At 45.6% G+C, this 25,131-nt stretch overlaps 1 non-coding gene across 1 annotated transcript; it reads right to left on the bottom strand.

Annotated features, from left to right (window-relative positions):
* Nucleotides 1-10,629: 10,629 nt before the first annotated feature.
* On the bottom strand, nt 10,630-10,702 carry TRNAC-ACA (transfer RNA cysteine (anticodon ACA)). Its single transcript has one exon. It is a non-coding gene; the product is annotated as a tRNA-Cys (tRNA).
* Between the last annotated feature and the right edge of the window lie 14,429 nt (nt 10,703-25,131).

Below are 25,131 nucleotides of genomic sequence, written 5' to 3'. Positions count from 1 at the left end.
AAATACAGAAACTGGTGAGAATAGGATTTGCTGCATTCTATCAAGGTGTGTTTACTGAGCACCTACTGTGTGAATGAGAGCTTCCCTGGTGGCTCAGATGGTAAAGCATCTTCCTGCAATGCAGGAGACATGGATTCGATCCCTGGGTTGGGAAGATCCCCTGGAGAAGGCAATGGCAACCTACTCCAGTATACTTCCTGGAGAATTCCATGGACAAAGAAGCCTGGCGGGCTACAGTCCGTGGGGTCGCAAAGAGTCAGACACAACTGAGCGATTTTCTGGTGGTGCGGTGGGGGGAGCTCATACAGTGTTGCACAGAGTGACATAAATTCCTGCTCCCTCAGAGCTAAATTCACTGTATGTATATGAGGGGATGAACTTATTCACAAAGGTATAGCTTTTAACTTAAAAAAATGGCTATTTAAAAAAAATATTTATTTCGCCGTGTTGAGTCTTAGTTACGACACACAGGATCTTCGTTGCATCGTGCGAGAGCTTTACTTGCGGTGCCTGGACTCCCTAGTTCTGCCTGGAAGTTTCAGTAGTTGCAGCATCCCGGCCTAGTTGCTCTAAGGCATGTGGGATCTTAGTTCCCATACTAGGGATCGAACCCAAATCCTCTGCATTGCAAGGCAGATTCTTAACCACTGGACTGCTGGAGAAAGTGAAAGTGAAAGTCGCTCAGTCGTGTCCGACTCTCTGCGACCCCATGGACTATACGGTCCATGGAATTCCGCAGATCAGAATACTGGAGTGGGTAGCCTCTCCCTTCTCCAAGCCATCTTTCCCAACCCAGGGATCGAACCCAGATCTCCTGCATTGCAGGCAGATTCTTTACCAGCTGAGCCACCAGGAAAGCCCAAGAATATTGGTGTGGGTAGCCTATCCCGTCTCCAGGGGATCTTCCCAGCCCAGGAATCTAACCAGGTTCTCCTGCATTGCAGGCAGATTGTTTACCAGCTGAGCCACAAGGGAAGCCCCTAAGATGGCTGGAGAAGTGACTGGTTTTGTGTGTGTCGCTTGCTTCTGTGTCCTGGCCTGAGGCTGGCTGGGCAACAGCGTCACGTTTGTGTTGTCATTTCTTCTCTTGGGAGCTCGCGCCCGCTTTGAGAATCTGTTTTGAATCTCCATTATCCACTGAGCTCTCTTAATCTTCTACGGTTTTCTTGGTTCTGAATTTCTGTATCTCCCTGGGGTGAGTAAATATCTTGTACGCTGTGTGTGTATATACACATACATATATATGTATACTTTTTATGTTGTGTATAAAAAAGAAATGCAGCTTCATTGTTTCAAAATGGAATTAAAAAGCATCTACTCACAGTGACCTCAGGTCTAGCTATCAGGGTGCATTCGCAGTGTAATGTATTTTATGTACCCTGGAGGAGACTTTGAGGTTGGCGAGGGACGGACACCTAGCCCAAGCCTGCTTAAGCAGAAAAGGAAATATAATTTTCCTTCTAGCCTTCTGAGCTCCTGGCTGAGCTTCATGGTAATAAAAGACAGGTCCACAGGAGAAACACAGTTTATTAATATGTCTACCTCATGTCTATGTGGGAGATACCCAGTGAACATGAGTAACTCCCTGATAGAGACTAATTCACCAGCTTAGATACCATGTCAGCTGAAGATAGAGACAGAAGTGTGTGTGTGTGTGTGTGTGTGTGTGTGTGTGTGTGTGTGCGTGTGTGCATGTGTTTGTGTGTATGGCAGGGCAGTCATGGTGGGGTTACCACGGAAATTGCAGTAAATAGGGATAACATTTGTTATGAAGATTTAACTTGGGGTCTGCTTCTCTGATAAGATTCTGTTCTGATGTCCGGTCACTCTCTTTCCTGGTACAGAGTTGGGGGAGCACCCTTACAGATGATTTCCTTTGTAAAGGTAAACTTCCCTTGCAAAACAGTCTGCTCTGTTCTCAGAGCTTCTCCCCTTTCTGCTGTTTCACACAATACTCAGCTCAGAAAAATCCTTATGCCAAGGAAGGGTACTTTGGATAGTCTCTTCTGATCCTTGTTTATCACTCTCTGCTTCTGTACATGAAGCTTCTCTGAAGGACACTCGTTAGACCTGCCATCGTGATGTTCCCTAGACAGCATACTAAAAAGCAGAGACATCGCATTGCCAACAAAGGTCCGTATAATCAAAGCTATGGCTTTTCCAGTTAATCGTGTATGGATTTGAGATTTTGAACCATAAAGAACACTGAGCGTGGAACAACTGATGCTTTTGAACTGTGGTGTTGGAGAACACTCGTGAGAGTCCCTTGGACCGCAAGGAGATCCAACCAGTCCATCCTAAAGGAAATCAACCCCGAAGATTCACTGGAAGGACTGATGCTGAAGATGGAGCTCCAATACTTTGGCCACCTGATGCGAAGAGCCGACTCACTGCAAAAGACCTTGATGCTGGGAAAGATTGAAGGCGGGAGGAGATGGGAACGGCAGAGGATGAGATGGTTGGATGGCATCACCGACTTCATGGACATGAGTTTGAGCAAACTCTGAGAGATGGTGAAGGACAGGGAAGCCTGGCGTGCTGCAGTCCATGGGGTTGAAAAGAGTCAGATGACTGAGTGACTGACACTTTTTATATATAACTTTTTAAAGAAGGGTTTCTAATGACTCATGAGAAGATGGAGGTCAGGAAAGTTACCAGTCCTGTGGTACGGTGCTCTCACCTCCAACCCCCTTTTCTTGTTCAACAGTCTTGGTTGACTGTCTCCTCCCATGCTGGCGAGTGGTCCAAAAAAAAAAAAAGGATTTGGTGCTGTCAATCCAAAAAGCTTATCCCCCCTTTTTTTTTTCCTGAACATGCTTATTTCAGGTTGCAGGGAAGTGTCCCATGGCCCTAATAGACCAGGGGTGAGGTCCACATGACTTAACCATCTTACACTGTTAGCTAAACTGTTGGCATGCTTTCAACTCACCTTCATTATTGAAAAGTGAGCTTTAAACCTGTAGAATGGTGATGAGAAACCCCCGACACGAATTTGCCATTTCCTTCATGCCAGCATGGTTCATTTTCTCACTGCAAAATATGCACCATGAACCCTGACCACTGCATGAGATTTATGAAACCTAAGAGGCAGTCATTTTATTTTATTTTTTTAAATTGAAGTGAACTTGATATTCAGTGTTGTGTTAATTTCTGTTGTACGGCAAGGTGATTCAGTTAGACACATATACACACATTCTTTTTCATATTTTTTCCCATTAGGGTTTGCATGCCTGCTGTGTGCTCAGTCGTATTTGAGTCTTTGTGATGCCGTGGACTGTAGCCCGCCAGGCTCCTCAGTCCATGGGATTCTCCAGGCAAGAAGACTGGAGTAGGTTGCCATGTGCTTCTCCAGGGGATCTTCCCGACCCAGGGATCGAACTCGAGTCTCCTGCATTGGCAGGTGGGCTCTTTAACACTGAGCCACCAGGGAAGTCCATTCTTGTCCCTCCCAGCATTTTCAGTATAGTTCCCTGTTTATCCATCCTCTGTATAATCGTCTGCATCTGCCCATCCCGAACTCCCAGTCCCTCCCTGTCCCACCCCGCCCCCCGGCAGTCATTTTCCTCACGCGTATTTGAGCAGAGTTTTCCTTGTAGTGACTTCCCTGGTGGCTCAGAGGTTAAAGCATCTGCCTCCAATGCGGGAGACCTGGGTTCGATCCCTGGGTCAGGGAAGATCCCCTGGAGAAGGAAATGGCAAACCACTCCAGTATTCTTGCCTAGAGAATCCCATGGACGGAGGAGCCTGGTAGGCTACAGTCCACGGGGTCGCAAAGAGTCGGACACGACTGAGCGCCTTCCCTTTCCCTTTCCCTTTCCTTGTAGTAGAATGCGTGGAACAGTGTGCACTTAAGTGTCCAGCTTGATGAGTTTCTACAAAATGAACAGACTTGGGTCAGTACCACCACGATAAGAAGGTAGAAAGGGACTGTGTTCCCAAAAGCTTTGTTCATGGCCATTCTGAACAGGTCAAGACAGCTCATGGCGTCTCCCCCCAGCTCGAAGCAGAGGTAACACTCTGCTGACTGGTATCGCAGTGCATTCCTGTCGCCTGTTGTGTCACTTGGTATCACAGAGCAGAAACTCTTTGTGTGTCCCTGTGCGTGTATGTGCCTGGCCGCTTCCACTCAACTTGGTGTTGATAAGATCCGTCCATGGTGTATCCAGGTACCAGTGGTCCTGCTAAAAACTAGGACTTCGCTGAATATCCACGCTACTGTCCTTTGAGTGTTTTGTCTCTCCCTGTACTTAAGTTTTGCTTTTTGCTAGAACATATCCGAAGGATGGGTTCTTACGAGAAAAAGCGCCATGTGTCCTAAACATTACGAGCGCTTGAGTTTTGGGGGAAAGTTCTGATAACTGCTTAACAGTTTGGTTGTAAAACTCTGGTGCAGACATTTTCCTTCAGAACTTTGCAGTCCGAGCTTTAGGTTTCCGAGTCCCCAGGGAAGTGATGGGATGCCTTTTTAAGAAATACTATCTTCTCCTTCTCTCTCTCTCTAAGACTTTTAGTCTCCATCGTTGTGGTGGTGGGTGTTGGTTCATCAGGATGGGTTGCGGTTGTCGCTCTTGATTCCTTCAGCTGCCTTCTGCTCATTCAGTCCCAAAGTCACAATCATTTCTTCTCCAAGTGATCGAGTTATTCTAAGATTCAATTTATGGCCTCTCTCTCCTTCTCTGGGCTTCCCTGGTGGCTCAGAGGTTAAAGCGTCTGCCTGCAGTGTGGGAGACCTGGGTTCGATCCCTGGGTTGGGAAGATCCCCTGGAGAAGGAAATGGCAACCCACTCCAGTATTCTTGCCGGGAGAGTCCCACGGACCGAGGAGCCTGGTGGGCTACAGTCTATGGGCTACAGTCCACAGGGTCACAAAGACTCGGATACGACTGAGCGACTTCACTTTCACTTTCACTTTTCCGCTTCTCTGGTTTCTTGATTTCCTCATCTGGAAATCCTGCCGGCTTGTTATGTTACTGTCTTCGTCTCCCCTCTGCCTCTCCAATTTACTTTCTGTTTCTTTGTCGTGTTTGCTGTGTGTTCTGAAATATATTTTTATAAATTTGTTTTATGGAAGTAAAGTTTATTTATAGTGTTTTGAAATATATTTTTTATAAATTTGTTTTATTGAAGTAAAGTTTATTTACAGTGTCGTGTTAAATTCTGCTGTACGGCAAAAGTGATTAAGTTGTTCATATATTTATGTTCTTTTTTATGTCCTAGGGAGAATAACTCAGTTTTACCCTATGCAACATACATCTGTCTTCCTTTTGTTATGAGGCTTTCTGTGAAGTATCTAGTAACTATCATTCATTCTTCCAGTTTTTCCAATAGCATTATGTCTGTTTTCTATGCAACATCCTTGTGAGTCTCCCTGAAGATACTAATTGGGTTTTTTGAAGGTGAAAGTCGCTCAGTTGTGTCCAACTCTTTGCAACCCCATGGACTATACACTCCATGAAATTCTCTAGGCCAGAATACTGGAGTGAGTAGCCTTTCCCTTCTCCAGGGCATCTTTCTAACCCAGGGATTGAACTGAGGTCTCCTGCACTGCAGCTGGATTCTTTACCAACTGAGCTACCAGGTCAGCCCTTTTAGCTTTTTAGACGATTTTCTTTATTGCTTCTGTTATACTGATTTTTGTATTTTTTTAAGCTTTATTTATCTCCTTTTGGCTGTGCCGGGCCTTGTTTAACCACTGGACCACCAGGGAAGCCCTCCGCGTTTTGTACATTTTCAGGTGTTCTTGGGCATCTTGAGAATGCCCTGGGTGTATTTTCAGTCTGCTTGTTGCTTTTCCTCTTGAGCTCTCTGTTTCACTGTTTCTCTTACTGAGTGATAATTCAGTTCATTGCAGGTGGCTGCACTGATTGCTCTTTCGCAGAGTGTGTCCGTTTCTGAGGGACTTCTGTCAAAATGTGGGAGTGACTGGTCCTGTCCACAGACACAGATTTCTCTCTGGAGGCCCATGGAGGTCACACCAGCACGCTTAGGATCACAGCAGAGACAAAAGGAAAGTGAGGAAGCTGTGTGCGTCACTCCAAGGCAAACCTTCTCTCAATCTGTTTTTCTGTGTCTGTAGAGGGACCTCGTATCCCCTTGGGTTTTGTTGTTCTTCTCTTCTTGTATTCCTCAGCTGCATTAAGAGCTTCTCCATGGAAATCTCTCACTGTTTCGGAGGCAGGGCAGGGGGACTTTGCCCAGAACAGATAATGCAGATGTATAACCATATTGGGGTAAGTGGCTATCTAGTAAACCTCCACGTCCCGCCCCCTCCGGCCATGATTTCAGCTGCAGACTGTCTCTGGGTCCCAAACACATCACATTTGAAGGTTCATTTGTCAATTTTCCAGCTGGATAGTCTCATTTCCATTGAACAATGTTAAGTGTTCTGGGAAGTTGATTGTACCCTTTCATCTTTTGACGCTATCATGGTGCTGGCATCTGTTTTATCTTTTATAACATGACTGTTTACTTCAGTAACATATGAGGGTGTAAATAGTCAAAGATGTGTCTGCAGTCACACAACCTCCGTGGTGGTCCAGGGGTGCTCTCACTGCAGGAGCTGTGAGTTCGAGCCCTGGTTGGGGAAAGGAGAATCCAGCATGCCAAGGCCTGGCCAAAAAATGAGTTTTGCAGCTTCCCTGGTGACTCAGACAGTGAAGAGTCTGCCTGCAATTGGGGAAACCCGGGTTTGATTCCTGGGTCGGGGAGATGCCCTGGAGAAGAGAAAGGCAACCCACTCCAGTGTTCTTGCCTGGATAATTCCATGGACAGAGGAGCTACAGTCCACTGGGCCACAAAGCGTAGGACTGGACTGATCAACCAACATTTCAGCCACCCTTCAGTTCAGTTCAGTCGTTCAGTTGTGTCCAACTCTTTGAGATCCCATGAACTGCAGCACGTGAGGCCTCCCTGTCCATCACCAACTCCCAGAGTCCACCCAAACCCATGTCCATTGAGTCAGTGATGCCATCCAACCATCTCGTCCTCTGTCGTCCCCTTCTCCTCCTGCCCTCAATCTTTCCCAGCATCAGGGTCTTTTCCAATGAGTCAGCTCTTAGCATCAAGTGGCCAAAGTATTGGAGTTTTAGCTTCAGCATCCGTCCTACCAATGAATATTCAGGACTGATTTCCTTTAGGATGGACTGGTTTGATCTCCTTGCAGTCCAAGGGACTCTCAAGGGTCTTCTCCAACACCACAGTTCAAAAGCATCAATTCTTCGGCACTCAGCTTTCTTTATAGTCCAACTCTCACATCCATACATGACCACTGGAAAAACCATAGCCTTAACTAGATGGACCTTTGTTGACAAAGTAATGTCTATTCTTTTCAATATGCTGTCTAGGTTGGTCATAACTTTCCTTCCAAGGAGTAAGGGTCTTTTAATTTCATGGCTGCAGTCACCATCTGCAGTGATTTTGGAGCCCAGAAAAATAAAGTCTGACACTGTTTCCACTGTTTCCCCGTCTATTTGCCATGAAGTGATGGGACCAGATGCCATGATGTTAGTTTTCTGAACGTTGAGCTTTAAGCCAATTTTTTCACCCTCTTCTCTCATTTTCATCAAGAGGCTTTTTAGTTCTTCTTCACTTTCTGCCATAAGAATGGTATCATCTGCATATCTGAGGTTATTGATATTTCTCCCGACAATCTTGCTTCCAGCCTGTGCTTCCTCCAGCTCAGCATTTCTCATGACGTACTCTGCATATAAGTTAAATAAGGAGGGTGACAATATCAGTCACCATGTTGAACCAGGAATTCCATCTGTGAGTTATAAGGAAACTTCCAGACTGGTCAGATGGATGGCATATAGCTTCCTAAAATTCCCCTTACAAAATATGTATCTGTAAACGAGATGATTGGAGATTATTATTTTGTTTATATATACATATATATATTGCTTCCCTGATAACTCAGCTGGTAAAGAGTCTGCCTGCAACGCAGGAGACCTGGGTTCGATCCGTGGGTTGGGTAGATCCCCTGGAGAAGGGAATGGGAACCCACTCCCGTATTCAGACTGGACTGATTGACCAATACTTTGAGTCACCATGTTGAACCAGAAATTCCATCTGCGACTTATAAAGCAGCTTCCAGCATGGTCAAATAGATGGTGCATAGCTTTAAAATATGTATCCTTAAGCTAGATGATTGGAACTTATTATTTTATTTTTTAATATTTTTAAAGATTTATGTATTTTTTTATTTGGCTCTGCCAGTTCTTAGCTGCAGCAGGCAGGCTCTTTAGCTCTGGCGTGTGGGATGTAGTTCTCCAAACAGGAGTCGAATCTGGCCCTCCTGCATTGGGAGCGAAAGTATTAACGACTGGGACACCAGAAAGCATTAAGAGAAACTGTTAGTCGCTCGGTTGTGTCCGACTCTCTGCGACCCCATGGACTGTAGCCCGCCAGGCTCCTCTGTCCATGGGAACTCTCCAGGCAAGAATACTGGAGTGGGTTGCCATGCCCTGCTCCAGGGGATCTTCCCGACCCAGGGTTTATTTATATGACCGAGCTGGGTCTTTGTCAAGGGATACGGGATCTTTAGTTCCAGCCTGCGAACTCATAGCTGTGGCATGTGGGATCTAGTTCCGTGACCAGATTGAAACTTATTTTATATCCCAGATCAACAGTGATTTAAAATATTTAGTCAGAAATATTTGTATTTGTTGGTCCCCAAACAAAAATTGAGCACAGTGAAAAATGACCTTCTTTCTCAAAGCTGCTTCAGCATCTTTAGAAGTTTGACCTTCATCCTCTTTTATACTGACTTATATTTTAGAATCAGTTATTTGACCCATTGACAGTGAGATTCTATATATTTCACTATTGTTTCTTTCATTTACTTAGTCTGTTTTTTTTTTTTTTGCTGTTCTGTTTCACCAGCCCAACTGTGCACATAGGGAATGAGTGATTATTTAGCGGTAAAAGATTGACCTTGTCTTTATTAGGAAGCTTAAGTATTATGTGTAGCCTGATTCTGTTTCCATTAATGAGGAGACAGTTAAATATCACTTCATTTGCAAGTTCTTACCCTTCTTCAACACTTAACGAAAAATGTGACTTTGTCACATGGAGCTGTTTCCCGCTGTTGAATTCCTTAGTTTTGTTGGAAAACTTTGAGATAAAAGGGCAGACATTTTTGCTCTAAGGTCATTTTCTTGTTGCGTTTATGAGGTTGCGTAATGCCTGAAGCAAATTAATCTTTATAAAAGGGCTTTAAAATTGCATCTCATTTTTTTTTTACTATTATTTTTAAATTTATATATTTGTGCCTGTGCTGTGGAAACAGTGAGATACTTTATTTTTGGGGGCTCCGAAATCACTGCAGATGGTGACTGCAGCCTTGAAATTAAAAGACGCTTACTCCTTGGAAGGAAGGTTATGGCCAACCTAGATAGCATATTTAAAAGCAGAGACATTACTTTGCCAACAAAAGTCTGTCTAGTCAAGGCTATGGTTTTTCCAGTGGTCATGTATGGATGTGAGAGTTGGACTGTGAAGAAAGCTGAGTGCCGCAGAATTGATGCTTTTGCCCTGTGGTGTTGGAGAAGACTCTTGAGAGTCCCTTGGACGGCAAGGAGATCCAATCAATCCATCCTAAAGGAGATCAATCCTGTGTGTTCATTAGAAGGACTGATGCTGAGGCTGAAGCTCCAATACTTTGGCCACCTCATGCGAAGGGTTGACTCACTGGAAAAGACCCTAATGCTGGGTAGGATTGGGGGCAGGAGGAGAAGGGGACAACAGAGGATGAGATGGTTGGATGGCATCACCAACTCGATGGACATGGGTTTGGGTAGACTCCGGGAGTTGGTGATGGACAGGGAAGCCTGGCGTGCTGCAGTCCATGGGGTCACAAAGGGTCGGACACGACTGAGCGACTGCACTGAACTGCACTGAACTGTGCAGGGTCCTTGTTGCTGCACATGGGCTTTCTCCAGTTCCAGGTTGCAGACTTCTTGTTGCAGTGGCTTCTCTTGTTGGAGAGGAGAGGCTGTAGGCTGTTTTGGTTCAGTAGTTGCAGCTCCCAGGCCCTAAAGCACATGCTCAAAAGCACAGCTTTCACGCACAGGCTTAGCTGCTCCTTGGCTTGTGGGATCTTCCAGGACCAGGTGTCGAACCTGTGTCTCCTGCCTTGGCAGGCAAGATTCTTTACTACTGAGCCACCAAGAAAGCCCACATTTCATTTTTGTAACACCGCCCCTCAGTCAGAACATGTCACCAAAAAAAAAAAAAAAAAAACCAACAAATTCTGGACGCCGCTCAAATGATGGCAGTTTCTTAGAAGTTGGAATACTTCAGTAAGAAAAACACTCTTTAAGTATTCCATCAGTGAGGCATATTCTGAATCCATTTGACCCAGAATCTCAACGGTTGAAGTTTTACTCACCAGTGGATTTTCAGCATTTAAATGTAGCTTTTGCCAACTAACAGTGCTGGCAGAAAAAAGCAATTCACTCAAATTATGAATTTCTTGAATTAGCTCATCTAGCAAAGAAGAAAGTGAAAGTCAAGTCGCTCAGTCATGTCTAACTCTGCGACCCCATGGACTGTAGCCTACTAGGCTCCTCCATCCATGGGATTTTCCAGACAAGAGTACTGGAGTGAGTTGCCATTTCCTTCTCCAGAGGATCTTCCTGACCCAGGGGTTGAACCTGGGTCTCCTGCATTGTAGGCAGACGCTTTACCATCTGAGCCACCAGGGAAATCTAGCAAAGAAGAGAAGAAATCTATTTTGAACTGAAGTGGGAGCATCATTTGGATGAGAAGCTAATGACTTAGAAGCCTCCCTGATTCTACATTCAGCTGAGGGAAGAACCGAGTTGGTGGTCAAACCCACTGAACAGGAATTAAATGTTCTGTGCTGTAGAGTGGGGCTTCCCTGATGGCTCAGGTAGGAAAGGAACCTACCTGCCAGTGCAGGAGATGCGGGAGACATGGGTTGATCCCTGGAGAGGAAACATCCCCTGGAGAAGGAAATGGCCACCCATTCCAGTATTCTTGCCTGGAAAACCCCACTGACGGGGGAGCCTGGTGGGCTGTAGTCCATGGGGTCACTAGGAGTTGGACACAACTGAGTGCACACACATAGGGTGAGGGGTGGAGAAATCCATCCAAGTTTGGATAAAGATGATTCCAACTTGATTCTCCGGTGTGGTGGGATTAATGATGGAATCACCTGCTCAATCGTAGAAAGTTAAAGTGTTGTTCGCTCAGTCATGCCCGACTCTTTGCAACCCCACGCTTTGTGCATGGGATTCTCCAGGCAAGAATACTGGAATGGGTTGCCATTTCCTTCTCCAAGGGAATCTTCCTCACCTGGGGATTGAACCCGGGTCTCCTGCATGGCAGGTAAATTCTTGACCATCTGAGCTCAATCCTAAGAGCTCATTCAAAGAATATACAAGTCATGAGACTTCCTGGGTGCTCCAGTGGCTAAGACTCTGAGCTCCCAACGCAGGGGGCCCTGGTTTGATCCCTGGTCGTGGAACTAGACCCTGCTTGTGGCAGCAAAGATCCCAAATAAAGAATTTTTAAAAGAGATTCACAAGTCATATGTGTTTCTGGGTTCTCTTATCACTAGAATTCTCACAGCACTTCACTCCTCATTAGAACCTCAATCAAGACAATCTCCTGAGCCTAGTTCTGTATCTTGGCATTGAAAATTCCAAGTGATTTTTTTAAAATCCCACTTAAAGTCTGAATTGTGGAAAATTACAGTAATATAAACCCATTTTCATGGAGAGCTACTCGCTGCAGTAGACTCATTTGTCACATTTAAGACCTGCCCGAGAGACAATCTGACGGTGGATAAATGGAATTGCTGTCCCCGTTTCGAGCAGTGTCATCAATAGTTAGTTAAAAATCATGCTTTATCATTTTTGGAATCAATAATTTCGTATTATTCCAGTATGCACGCCAGTTCTTGATCAATGATTCTATTGAACCTCTGGAATTTCACCTGAAATAGTATATTTTGTTAAAGATCTTAATGTTTAAAGGAGATGTCTGAACGCCTACTGTTATAAATCAAGTTGCTGGGTGACCTATGATATCTTATTCTTCAACTGATATTTTGTGTCTTAATACATCCTTCCATGGAAACAAATCTTGAGAATACTAAGGAGCGTCCAAGTTTTCAGAAACTACAGTTGCATGGAAAAAAAAGGAAACACCATGCTCTGAATTTTCCTCTTAAGAAACAATGTGAGTTGTCAATATCACAAGGTAACAAATAGCCTAGTCTATTCAATGAAGAAAATACATGTTTCCTATGTCAAGAAACTGGTTCAGGCGCAGTCTCAGGAGTACGCTGTGCATTTGGATAAGGGGAAAAACAGAAAGACTTCAAAGAGAAGCACCCTATGAATAAATAAACCAGGCGCTTCCAGGAGTTGCTAGCCTAAAGAATCTGCCTTGCCAATGCAGGAGATGCAAGATATGAGGGTTCGATCCCTGGGCCGGGAAGATCCCCTGAAGAAGGAGATGGCAACCCACTCAGGTATTCTAGCCTGGAGAATCCCCATGGACAGGGGAGCCTGGTGGGCTACAGTCCATGGGGTCGCAAACTCAGTCGGACACGACTGAGTACCCACACTTGCTTGATTATTCAAGCAAAGAAGATAGAACGTGTTCTTAGAGGACGTGTCAAGATTCATAAAATCACCTGGGTCAGTTGAAGGGGAAATTTATTCAGATGGGTTGAGTGGTGATAGCCACTTTTAGTCGGCAAGCCTACTGTGTATTAAGGGACTTGATTGAAATTGTCCTTCTTCCTGATGGCCGCCCTGCAGGTGGATCTTGCTGTGTGAATTTTGCAAACGAGAAAATGGATGTTGTGATGTCAGAGTTATTTGTTGGAGGTCCGGTGAGTGGCAACTTCTCTTCCGAGACACCTCTTGGTGCCATCCGTGGGGTTCGTATGAAACACCCTTTGTCAGGAAGAACACAATTTGCTGTTGCTGTTTAGTCACTCAGTCGTGTCTGACTTTTGTGACCCCATGGACTGTAACTCGCCAGGCTCCTCTGTCCGTGGGATTCTCCAGGCAAGGATGCTGGAGTGGGTTGTCATTTCCTTCTCCAGGGGATCTTCCCGACTCAGGGATTGAATGAGCGTCCCTGCTTGGCAGGTGGCTTCTTTACCACTGAGCTACCTGGGAATCCTATAAAATGATCAGGGGAATATAAATTGTTAATAAGTACCACACAGGCCCCTGAAAGTTTATGCAGGGATTTTAATTTTTTAAAAATATTCATTTGGCTGCTCCAAGTCTTAGTTGCAGCATATCGAATCTTTGACCTTCCTCATGGCATGCGGGGTCTTTTAGTTGCAGCGCTCAAACTCTTTAGTTACGCCATGTGGGATGTAGTTTCCTGACCAGGGATCAAACCCGGGCCCCTTGCATTGGGAGCATGGAGTGTTTAGCCACTGGACCACCAGGGACGTCCCTGGAAGGATTTTTAAATTTTGCTCAAAGAAGTGAACACGTGTAACCAATGTCTGTTCCCCTTCCTCTTACCTCCAAAAGATTCTGGAAAGAAACTCATTCAGCTGCCTTTATTCATCTTCTGTTCCTTTTCAGTTTTCATTGTAGCTATTCATGCAGGCATGCATTCTTTTATTCATTTCTCATTCATTGGGTAAATGTCGTTAAGTATTTACGAGGCGTTAGGGTCCCAACTTTCCTCTTTCTGCCTTGGAGCTGAATCAAGGACTTCTTTCAATATGGGAGATTTGTTTGTTTGTTTGTTTTTAAGGGCGAAGAACCACTCCTTGCTACAGCAGTGTCGCTTTGATCCCATTCAGTTGATATCTCAGTTCTTAAATCACACGCCACATTGTTGAGGCTATTATACTGAGTGTGTCTGTTCCTCCTGAGTGTGAAATAACATCTCTCATCTTTTCTACACCTCACGCAGCAATACGCTGCCACTTCCATCTCCTCTTGTAATTACTTTGAGATTATTGTCTGGAGACCCTGTCTTGAGTGTTTTGAGCCTTCTGATTTCAGACGGCAAAAGCGTGAATTTCGAAAGTGAACACGTGCGACAGTGCTTTTAGAGCAGACGTATCTGGTCGGGGGTAGAAATCAAGGGAGGTGTCTCTCAGCACGTCACAGACCTGATTTGCTAGTTCAGGCCCCTTCCTGTCTTGTATCCATTGAGAGATTCTGGGCTGTGATTTCATCAAGGAGAGAGTTGATGGAGATTTATTTAAATGAGGTGGTTGTTTAGTCTTTTAAGTCGTGTCTGACTCTTTGTGACCCCAGGGACTATAGCCTGCCAGGTTCCTCTGTCCATGGGATTCCCCAGGCAAGAATACTGGAGTGGGTTGCCCTTTCCTTCTCCAAATCGAGGTGGGGTCGATTCGAATTTGGGCTGTATGACGTGGCTTAATTCCAGAGGAGTCGACCAGAGGTGGAAGACGGTACAGTCTCTGAGCTGGAAGCCGTGGCTCCTAATCATTGTGATCGTAAATGGAATAATAATAATTTGAGATCCTTTGCTAATCAATGAAAACTTGGAACTGGCTGCTGACAAGCAGGAACAAGCAGGTAATTAAAGTGAATTTGCATGCATTTACACTTCGATCATTGTCTGCAAGATTCCTTCTCTAAAAATAGACTTTACGTCTTTCAAGATGCTCAGGAAATCAAAGGAAGGGGAAGAACTAGGTGCAGTGCATCAATAATGCTTAATACACACACAAAAAATGACCTGTCCCTCACACAAGACAATTATCCAATGATGTGCTCATCTTTAATTACATGACAAGCTCATCGAATGTTTTTAGGTCATCAACTGTGACTAATTCATAGTTGCATTTTGCCATCTTTGCTAAATATTGAAGCTGGGAGCTTTGCAAACATTCGATACGCCTGTCGAGACTGTGTTATTATCCATCATACATTAAGTCAGAGTCTGTGTATGTTTGTGGAATGGCCCGTTATAACACGCAGAACTGGATATCTCCGTTTTACATCAGGAGTCAAATAGTTTACATTTAGTGAGTAGCAGCAGTGAAAGTTGCTCAGTCGTGTCCAACTCTTTGGGACCCCATGGACTATACAGTCCATGGAATTCTTTAGGCCAGAATACTGGAGTGGGTAGCCTTTCCCTTCTCCAGGGGGTCTTCCCAACCCAGGGATCTAACCCAGGTCTCTTGTGTCCCCTGCGTGGACAGCCGGATTCTTTACCCCACTGTGCCACCTAGGAAGCTTCTGCTAACCCCAAACTCCCAGTCCATCACCCTCCCCTGCTCCCCGACTCCTTGGCAACCACATGTCTGTTTTCTATGTTTTGTTTTGTTTCAACAGTCTCTTTCTGTTTCATACATTAGTAATCTTAACGAGTCATCATTTTTAAGTGATGTGTCTTTGCACATGAACTTGAGACACTGAATTACACAGACAAAGGACAGACCATATGTGGCAACAGAGCCCAGACCAGTCATATATTCGTCAAGCAACCCTACATACCTTCTTCCAAGTCGTCCCAGTATGGTTCTCTCCCTTTATTTGTTTATTTATTTTTTTGGCCTCTCTGCCTGTAGAGGACCCACCAGAGAAGGGGAAATATACTCCCCAAACTGACACGTGAGGTCCCTCACTTCTAGTTATCTGCCTCCAACTTCTCAAGCTAACAACCTCCAAGCAGGGGACATCTGACTCCATCACTTTTCTCTCTGTCCTGTTTTTCACTCTCTGCCTTTTAGAGTCTGTTGCAGACTTAGGTGTCGGTGGCTAACCCCCTTTCTAGCGTGTTAATCTCTCAGTCGTGTCTGACGCTTTGCGATCCCGTGAGCTGTAGCCCACCGGGCTCCTCTGTCCATGGAATTCTCTGGGCAAGAATGCTGCAGTGGGCAGCCATTTCCTTCTCCAGGGGATCTTCCCAACCCAGGGATGAAACCCGGGTCTCCTGCATTACATGCAGATTCTTTACTGTCTGAGCAGCCTCTGGTTGCATTCATGGGATGGAAGTGTGGGGGCTCTCTCTCTATTTCCCCAAACATGAATTGGTTCATAATATGATGGATGCAGTAGGGGCAGAATGAACACATTTCTAGGATTGCAGGTGACATGGGTTAATTTCCATTTTGCACTAGATTATGTCTACTTAGGGTTTCCCTGATAGCTCAGTTGGTAAAGAATCCACCTGCAGTGCAGGAGACCCCAGTTCGATTCCTGGGTCAGGAAGATCCGCTGGAGAGGGGATAGGCTACCCACTCCAATATTCTTGGGCTTCCCTTGTGGCTCAGCTGGGTAAGAATCTGTCTACAATGCAGGAGACCTGGGTTCGATCCCTGGGTTGGGAAGATCCCCTGGAGAAGGGAAAGGCTACCCACTCCAGTATTCTGGCCTGGAGAATTCCCTGGACTGAATAGTCCACAGGGTCGCAAAGAATCTAACACGACTGAGCAACTTTCACTCTCACTATGTCTACTGGGGGCAAATGGGAATAATCCATTTAACATCCTCTCCAAGAATAAAAAAAAAAAATTGTTTTTTGTTTTGTTTAGTTTTTTCCATTAATAATTGAGAATCACTTCTGCAGTAACTCCAGTGTTGTTGGTTTTTATTCTTCTTAAAAAATGTTTTCATATGACATACATCTCCTTTAAATGTTTTGTTTCATTTGTATTTTTGGCCGCTTAGGCATGTGAGATCTTACTTCCCTGACCAGGGATCGAACCTGCACAGCTGGCATTGGAAGCCCAGAGTTGTAACTGCCGGACCGCCAGGAAAGTCCTCTAGTGTTTCTTCTGTTTGATTCCCCGCCCCCACCTCTGATACATTTGAAAAGCTGAGCAGGCACGTCAGTCAGTGAGACCAGAGACGTGGGTGGAGGATTCTGGCACCTGGGACAGCAGGGGTCCATGACCAGGCGGTTCCAGTTGCCTGTGTGTAGACATACGCTCTGAGGGTGATCTCTGATACCACCCCAGAGGAGGTTGCAGCAATGGGAAGGCAGTTGATCAGATGTTTTTGGAGAAAGGACAGGATTCAGGGCAAGCCTCTACAGCTGAGTTGCTTTTCTCTACAATTGGCTCCATCAAAGGGGTGCCAAGTGAACATCAGATCAGCGTAGGTCACTACAGGGGTTCTTTGTGTGCGGTGATTTTTGTCTGGCTTTTTAATCCAGCCGCCTCACACGACTGTAGGCATCGACCTCTGAAGGCTCTCTTTCTTGTAATAATGGCTTTCTTACCTGTGGGCCTCTCTAACAAAAGGAATAGAAGATGAAGCCGTCTGGGTAGACGCGTGTGACGTCATTGTGTTGTGTACCCTCCAACTGTCTCAGGGAAACTGTCAAGTCCCTTTGGTGTTGTCGGTTCTAAAAGACGCCCCTTGGTCTCTCCAGGAATTTCACCAGAGCGGGAGGTGGGTGCTTTGAAGCAGCAAGGCATGGTTCGAGTTTAATTCTAAGGCCGTGTAAGCAAAGAGAGACTCCAACGCGATTTGGGAATTTGATTCCCCTGGAGAGGAAAAGACAGACAGTGTTTCTGAAAATAAACACTTTTGAACATAAAACCGAAATTTCACGAAAGCAATCTTCTGTGTTTGATGGCAATTTCCGTTTCTGTTTCAATCGCTTGTTCAGGTAAAATTACAGTGGAGCTGGCGTTCCTACTTAACTGATCTCGGAATACAGGCCCCCCAAATCTTCAGCTGTTGACTTTTGAAACACTGCTTACAGAAAAGGCACTTGTCAAGAATGCTTCTCTTGTATTTCTCGATAAAAAGGAAGGCCAGTAGGACATTAAAGTGTATCTATCTAGCCGATCATACTGCCATTTAACTTTGAAAATGGATCAGAGAGAAAGAGGTCATGGCTGACAGCCTCTTACTACAAAAAGGCTGTTTTTGGCAAAATCTTCTGTTAAGCAAGGGTATGAACTTGGGGGCGCTTATCTGCTGATTCCCACATCCTGTTAGTTTGGAGGGTGGTCCCCAGGGTGTTGACTTGAGGGCCTGAAACTCCTATGGTGTTAAGTGGGCGTGGGAGGAACCTTGGAGATGGCTGGAGATTATCAAAGGTGGGTCATGGAGCTGTCCACTCACACGGAGCTGAAATCAGAGGGGAAGACCAGAATTCAATGTCGGGTCCTTGTACTCACAGGCTCATTAGATGACATTCTGTTGATGAAATACACCTATTCTGTGTTTGAGAAAGTCCTGAAGGAGGGCATTAAGTAAGGCACAGTACACTCATAAGGGAATTCGTTATCTGGTGTGCCAGTTGGGATGCCTCAAAGTCAAGACAGGGACCTAATGTTGGGCTTCCCTGGTGGCTCAGATGGTAAAGAATCTGCCTGCAATGCAGGAGGCTGGGTTCGATCCCTGGGTCGGGAAGATCCCCTGGAGAAGAAAATGGCCACCCACTCCAGTATTCTTGCCTGGAGAATCCTGTGGATAAAGGAGTCTGGTGGGCTATAGTCCGCGGGGTCGCAGAGTCAGACATGACTGAGCGACTAAGCATGCACCCGCAAGGTTGGAAGAGTGAGCCTGGGGTGGGCCTGGATTTCAAAGTCATAAAGTCTGGACCTTGTAGGTGAGCGAGGCTTAAAGTAAGGAAATTCTGAATTGTGAGAGAATGAGCATTATATTCTAATCGTTAAAATAGGGAAGTAGATTCATCTATGCCACTCCGGTAGGATTCCAAGCTGGAGAAAGAGTATAGACAGACAGTGGCTAGAGAAAGGGGGAGGCTAGTATGATGGAGGTTTTTATTACGGCAGAATCCGATTAAGGAGAATCAGAACAGCCTTAACGAGAAACTTGAACCAGTTTTAAAGCTCGAAGGTGAAGTGAATCCGTTTTGACTGAGTTAGACGATTCCGTAAGTGACTTTGTGAAGAGAGAGTGCGGGCTTTTAGTTATTCACGAATAAAAAATACATGAAGCCTGCTCACTTCTTGGATCAAAAGCATTTTCTACGAAGTCAGCCCTTTGGTCTTTTGCAGAATGACAGTATAGACAAGCACTAGCCAGCACACTTGTCCATCTCTTTCTGTACCATGAACGTTTTGATGTTCTCTTGATCGGAGTGACTGCACCATTAAAACTGCCATTAACAAGTGTATCGGATAAGACTTACAAGTCAGCTGTATGCTAGCTACAAAATCATTTGTCATGGCCGATCCTATGAGAGTAGGCACTGACCAAGGTATATAATCCTGAACGCATCTCCACCAAAAAAGAGGAGCAACACGCTGAGACTCACAGCGTTTGAAAAGCTCAGAAGGTAAACCAACTTCTGAGATGATAATCATGGCCACGGTGGCTCCACGGTAGAAGAATCTGCCTGCAGTGCAGGAGTTGCAGGAGACCTGGGTTCGATCCCTGGGCTGGGAAGATCCCCTGGAGGAGGGCATAGCAACCCACTCCGGTATTCTTGCCTGGAGAATCCCATGGACAGAGGAGCCTGGTGGGCTACAGTCCATGAGGTCACAAAGAGTCAGATGCAACTGAGGTGACTGAGCATGCAGTATGCACATTGCCATGGAATATAGTGCTTATATCCTTAGTGCAGTGTGTTGAAAGACTTGGCTGTCCATTCCCTCTCGCTTAATTTGCCTTTTAAATGAAATCACAGTGTTACTCACTTCGTAAATATGTTAGGTTCTGTCTTCGTGGCTCTCCTGTGAAAGCTTTCTGTGCTTTGTACTTGTTTTGTCAATATCTCACCTACTTTTATTATTTACTGGCATAAACTTTTATTTACTGTCCTGCCTCTGAAACCACAGACAGCATTGAGCAAGGAAAGTGTTCGTCTCTCAGTCATGTCTGACTCTCTGTGACCCTACGGACTGTAACCCGCCAGGCTCCTCTGTCCATAGGATTTTCCAGGCGGGAATACTGGAGTGGATTGCTGTTCCTTCTCCAGGGGATCTTCCCCACCTGAGGATCGAACCCTGGGTCTCCTGCGCTGGAGACAGATTCTTTACCACCTGAGCCAGCAGAGAAGCCGGTGTTCTGTAAGGAAGTCCACCTTTGTTTTCCTGGAACGTGCCCCACGTTGATTAGTCTTTGCCTTTCTCTGAAGGTCAGTTGAGTGTTATATCCCAATCAACTGTCAATACCGTCTTCCGTATTGATTCCCACTTGATGTGGTACTTGACTCAGTGTCGGGAGTCGTTCTGGTTCTCCATCTCCACTCCTTTCTCATCCAGTTCTTATTTACAGACTGTCAATAGGATGCTTGGCACTTCAGCACAGCTAACCTGAGCTCCGTTGGCGTTTTCAAGATTCCTGTCTTGTAGCACAATGGCATGTTTTTATGGTAACACATGTCTGCAGTCGTGTCTGACTCTTTGTGACCCCATGGGCTGTAGCCCGCCAGGCTTCTCTGTCCATGGGATTCTCCAGGCAAGAATACTGGAGTCGGTTGCCATTCCCTTCTCCAGGGGATCTTCCCCACCCAGGGATGGAACCCAGGTCTTCCCCGTTGCAGGCAGCCTCTTTACCCTCTGAGCCACCGGTCTACAGGATGTTAGGTTGACGGATGAAGGATGTAAACACAGTAAATACTGGATATGCCCCTTCTCCCAGCTGTTTATAATCTTTTACAAGTGTGGTGGACAATAACAGGTCCAGTTAGGTACATAAATATGTTCTTGCTCTCTGTCTGTGTGGACAGGCTATGGAAAAGGTGTTAAGAGAAAAGACTGCTTATGAGACAATTCCTTAGCTAGAAGATACAGTCCCTGCCCTTCTGTTTATAGGATTTATCTTTCATGTTTTTCATGTCTTGAAACCCTCATCAGAATGCTTCTTTTTTAAAGAAAAGGTTTTTATTTTGTATTGGGGTATAGCTCATTAACTACGTTGTGATGGTTTTAGGGAGACAGCAAAGGAACTCAGCTGTACATATCAGTTCAGTTTAGTTGCTCAGTCATGTCCGACTCTTTGGGACCCCATGAATCGCAGCACGCCAGGCCTCCCTGACCGTCACCAACTCCTGGAGTCTACTCAAACCCGTGTCCATTGAGTCGGTGATGCCATCCAACCATCTCATCCTCTGTCGTCCCCCTCTCCTCCTGCCCCCAATCCTTCCTAGCACGAGGGTCTTTTCCAATGAGTCAACTCTTCGCACGAGGTGGCCAAAGTATTGGAGTTTCAGCTTCAGCATCAGTCCTTCCAATGAACACCCAGGACTAATCTCCCTTATGATGGACTGGTTGGATCTTCTTGCAGTCCAAGGGACTCTCAAGAGTCTTCTCCAACACCAGAGTTCAAAAGCATCAATTCTTCGGCACTCAGCTTTCTTCACCGTCCAACTCTCACATCCATACATGACTACTGGAAAAACCATAGCCTTGGCTAGACAGACCTTTGTTGGCAAAGTAAAGTCTCTGCTTTTAAATATGCTGTCTAGGTTGGTCATAACCTTCCTTCTAAGGAGTAAGCGTCTTTTAATTTCATGGCTGCAAAAACCATCTGCAGTGATTTTGGAGCCCCCCAAAATAAAGTCTGACACTGTTTCCACTGTTTGCCCATCTATTTGCCATGAAGTGATGGGACCAGATGCCATGATCTTAGTTTTCTGAATGTTGAGCTTTAAGCCAACTTTTCCACTCTCCTCTTTCTCTTTCATCAAGAGGCTTTTTAGTTCTTCACTTTCTGCCATAAGGGTGGTGTCATCTGCATATCTGAGGTTATTGATATTTCTCCCAGCAATCTTGATTCCAGCTTGTGCTTCTTCTAGCCCAGCGTTTCTCATGACGTACTCTGCATATAAGTTAAATAATCAGAGTGACAATATACAGCCTTGACGTCCTCCTTTTCCTATTTGGAACCAGTCTGTTGTTCCATGTCCAGTTCTAACTGTTGCTTCCTGAGCTGCATACAGGTTTCTCAAGAGACAGGTCAGATGGTCTGGTATTCCCATCTCTTTAAAAATGTTCCATAGTTTATTGTGGTCTACACAGTCAAAGGCTTTGGCATAGTCAAGAAAGCAGAAATAGATGTTTTTCTGGTACTCTCTTGCTTTTTCGATGATCCAGCGGATGTTGGCAATTTGATCTCTGGTTCCTCTGCCTTTTCTAAAACCAGCTATAAATATGCATGTATCTTTTCTCCCCCAAACTCCCCACCACCCTGCATGTATCCAATCTCATCTGATCCCTGAAGCTACTAGCTTCAGGGTCAGACCTGGTTAATACTTGGATGGGAGAGTGCTTCTTGCTATGGAAAAAAAAATGTCAAATATCCTTCATCCATCAAGCTAACACCACAGACAGTAAAGAATCCGCCTGCAATGCAGGAGACCCAGGTTTGATCCTGGGTTGGAAAGATATCCTGGAGAGAGGATTGGCACCCGACTCCAGTATTTTTGCGTGAAGATTCCCACGGACAGAGGGGCCTAGTGAGCTGCAGTCCGTGGGGTCACAGAGAGTCAGACACAAATGAGCCACTAACACTTTCTTTTCACTGTAGACCCAGATTTCCCTGGAGACTTCAAGCAATGGGACTCAATTTCTGCTAGAAGAAGCAGACCTAGAAATTAGCCATAACCTCAGTCTGCCTTGGACCATTCAGGCTAGACTGAATTTGTGCAAGGGAGTGATGTACCTTAATCAAAAGCCCCTTGTCCTCAAACTCTATAGAACTGCTGACTGATAACTCCACTACTGAGGACTTGGTTTGTTGCTGTTGTTATTGTTCAGTCACTACGTTGTGTCCATCTCTTTGCGACCCCATGGACTGCAGCATGCCAGGACTTGGTCACATCTAGTCTTTTCACTCCCCACCCTCCCTCCCTCCCCACCACCACGATGAGCCTTGAATCTTCATCCTTACTGTGTGTTTCTTCCTAGAGCATTCCACGCTGTGGGTTGGGAGGGCCCGCCAGAGCTCTGCCTCCATGGCAAGCGTTTCACTAAACAGTTGGCAACCAAGAGCCTTCAGGGCGTGAGGGATGAGATTTCACCTGCATATTTAGAAGCTGAAGACAGACAGGGACAGTGAGAGGCTGAGCGAGTCAGTTCACCTTTGCTTTGGCTGCTACCTTTTCGTGCTTCAAGAATCATCTGCATGAGCTAAGTTCGTGCTCAACGTTGTCGTGTTCAGAGCGTAACTCATAGGCATCCTTGTATCAGGAGTTAATAGTAACATATAATACACCCTGGAAGGGCTGGGACCTCCCAACGTGTTCCATGACAGATGCTACGAGAGAGATTCTCCTGGCGGTCCAGTGGTTAAGACTCTGCACTTCCACTCCAGGGGTCACGAGTTCGATCCTTGGTCAGGGAACTAAGATCCTGCATGTTGTTCAGGGCGGCCGCAAAAGGGAAAAAAAGATGCCAGAGAATGTTCTAGGGACTTCCAACTTTGGAATAAATGTCAGCTTCATACCCTTCATCTAAGGGTTCTTAACACTTTGAAGTTTTTTAAACCATCTAAGAATTTCCTGATAGTTATAAAATTATGCTTGCATGCGTGTGCATCGAAAAGAGCATTTGTTGTTGTTCAGTTGCTGAGTCATGTCCGACTCTTCGCAATCCCATGGACCGTAGCACTCCAGGCTTCCCTGTCCTTCACCACCTCCCGGAGTTTACTCAAACTCATTCATGTCCATCGAGTCGGTGATGCCATCCAACCATCTCATCCTCTGTTGTCCCCTTCTCCTCCCGCCTTCAATCTTTCCCAGTATCAGGGTCTTTTCTAATGACTCGGCTCTTCGAAACAGGTGGCCAAAGTATTGGAGTTTCAGCTTCAGCATCAATCCTTCCAATGAATATTCAGGATTGATTACCTTTAGGATGGACTTGGTTTGATCTCCTTCTTGTCCAAGGGAGTCTCGAGTGTCTTCTCCAGCACCACAGTTCAAAAGCGTCAATTCTTCAGCATTGCGCCTTCTTTATGGTTCAACTCGCACTTCTTGAAATGCTCAAAAGCATTTAAGTGTCCGTAGAAGAAAGTACCCACGGTGGTTCCAAAGAGAACCTGACTCTTCTGTTGGCTGATTCTAGAGGTGGAGACCGTACCTCTCTTGCATCAGAACAAAGGAACCACCTAGAAAAGGTTTGATCTCCAGGATTGTTTAGAATCATCCAGCTTCTCTCTTCCGTGGTTCCGCTAAGCTTTACCATGTGTTACTACACTGCAGGTCGGGAGGGTTCCTTGGGGTCTATCTGCCATCAGGTCAAGAGAGGGAGAAATTGATGAGTATCTAGGCTGCTGACACTCATACTGAGGCAAAAGGTAGAAAAAAAACGGTCTTTTCCGCGTTGATTGCCCCGAGGAAAAATCTCTGTACGATCCAAGTTGTTAGTTGACTGTGCTCGTCAAGACACAAAAGGGAGATCAAAGAGGTTAGTAGAGGTTTTCAGTGTCTCTTTTTCTGAACCTCTTCCGCCTTCCCCCTGGGATTCATCCTTAGAGCTTGGTTCTTTTTTTTTTTTTAAGGACTCAGTTCTAAATGTTCTCCTGCCACTGCTCGTCTCCCTGAAGACCTCCAGTGATGGATTAACACGCGTGCTGCTTCCTCATCCTGGTCTTCCCTGAGCCGAACTTCGTTCAGTTCTCCAGGCAAGTGATCTTTCTAGGTAGCACGGCTCCCTGATCAATCACTGGGCGATCAGTCTGGAGATTCTATAGTTCTTAAGAGCGTGACTGTGTTCATTCCAGAGACGGGAAGACGACAATGCAGGGCAACGACCGAGTTCATTTTTCAAGAAGCTCTTGTGGCTTGAAGGGACCGTAGCGGATTTTGCAAATGCAAACCCTTTGTATGAGGTAGGAGACGAGGCATTCATCAAGAGAACTTTCCAAACATCAGACATGGGCCTTTAAAAAAAAATCTGTCCAATGCAAGAGCAATTAGGAGGTAGTACTTTGCAAGGGAAAAGAAAAAGTACACCTCATCCAGTCAAAAATACTAGTGGGAACTGCGCCATCCCAAGATATTAACCTGGAGGTTCTTATTGTCCTTCACAAACCCCTAGAAGTCTTTGTGGTGCTAGTGGTAAAGAACCCTGCCAATGCAGGGGACATAAGAGACCTGGGTTTGATTCCTGGGTTGGGAAGATTCCCTGGAGAAGGGCATGGCTGCCTGTTCCAGTATTCTTGCCTGGAGAATCCCATGGACAGAGGAGCCTGGCGGGCTATAGTCTATGGAGGTGCAAAGAGTT

This window comes from Giraffa tippelskirchi, chromosome X, assembly GCF_054371585.1.
Source record: "Giraffa tippelskirchi isolate mGirTip1 chromosome X, T2T-mGirTip1v1.2.pri, whole genome shotgun sequence".
NCBI classification, from domain to species: Eukaryota; Metazoa; Chordata; class Mammalia; order Artiodactyla; family Giraffidae; genus Giraffa; species Giraffa tippelskirchi.
The sequence above is the reverse complement of the archived record's forward strand: the minus strand, read 5'-3'. Positions and strand labels throughout refer to the sequence as shown.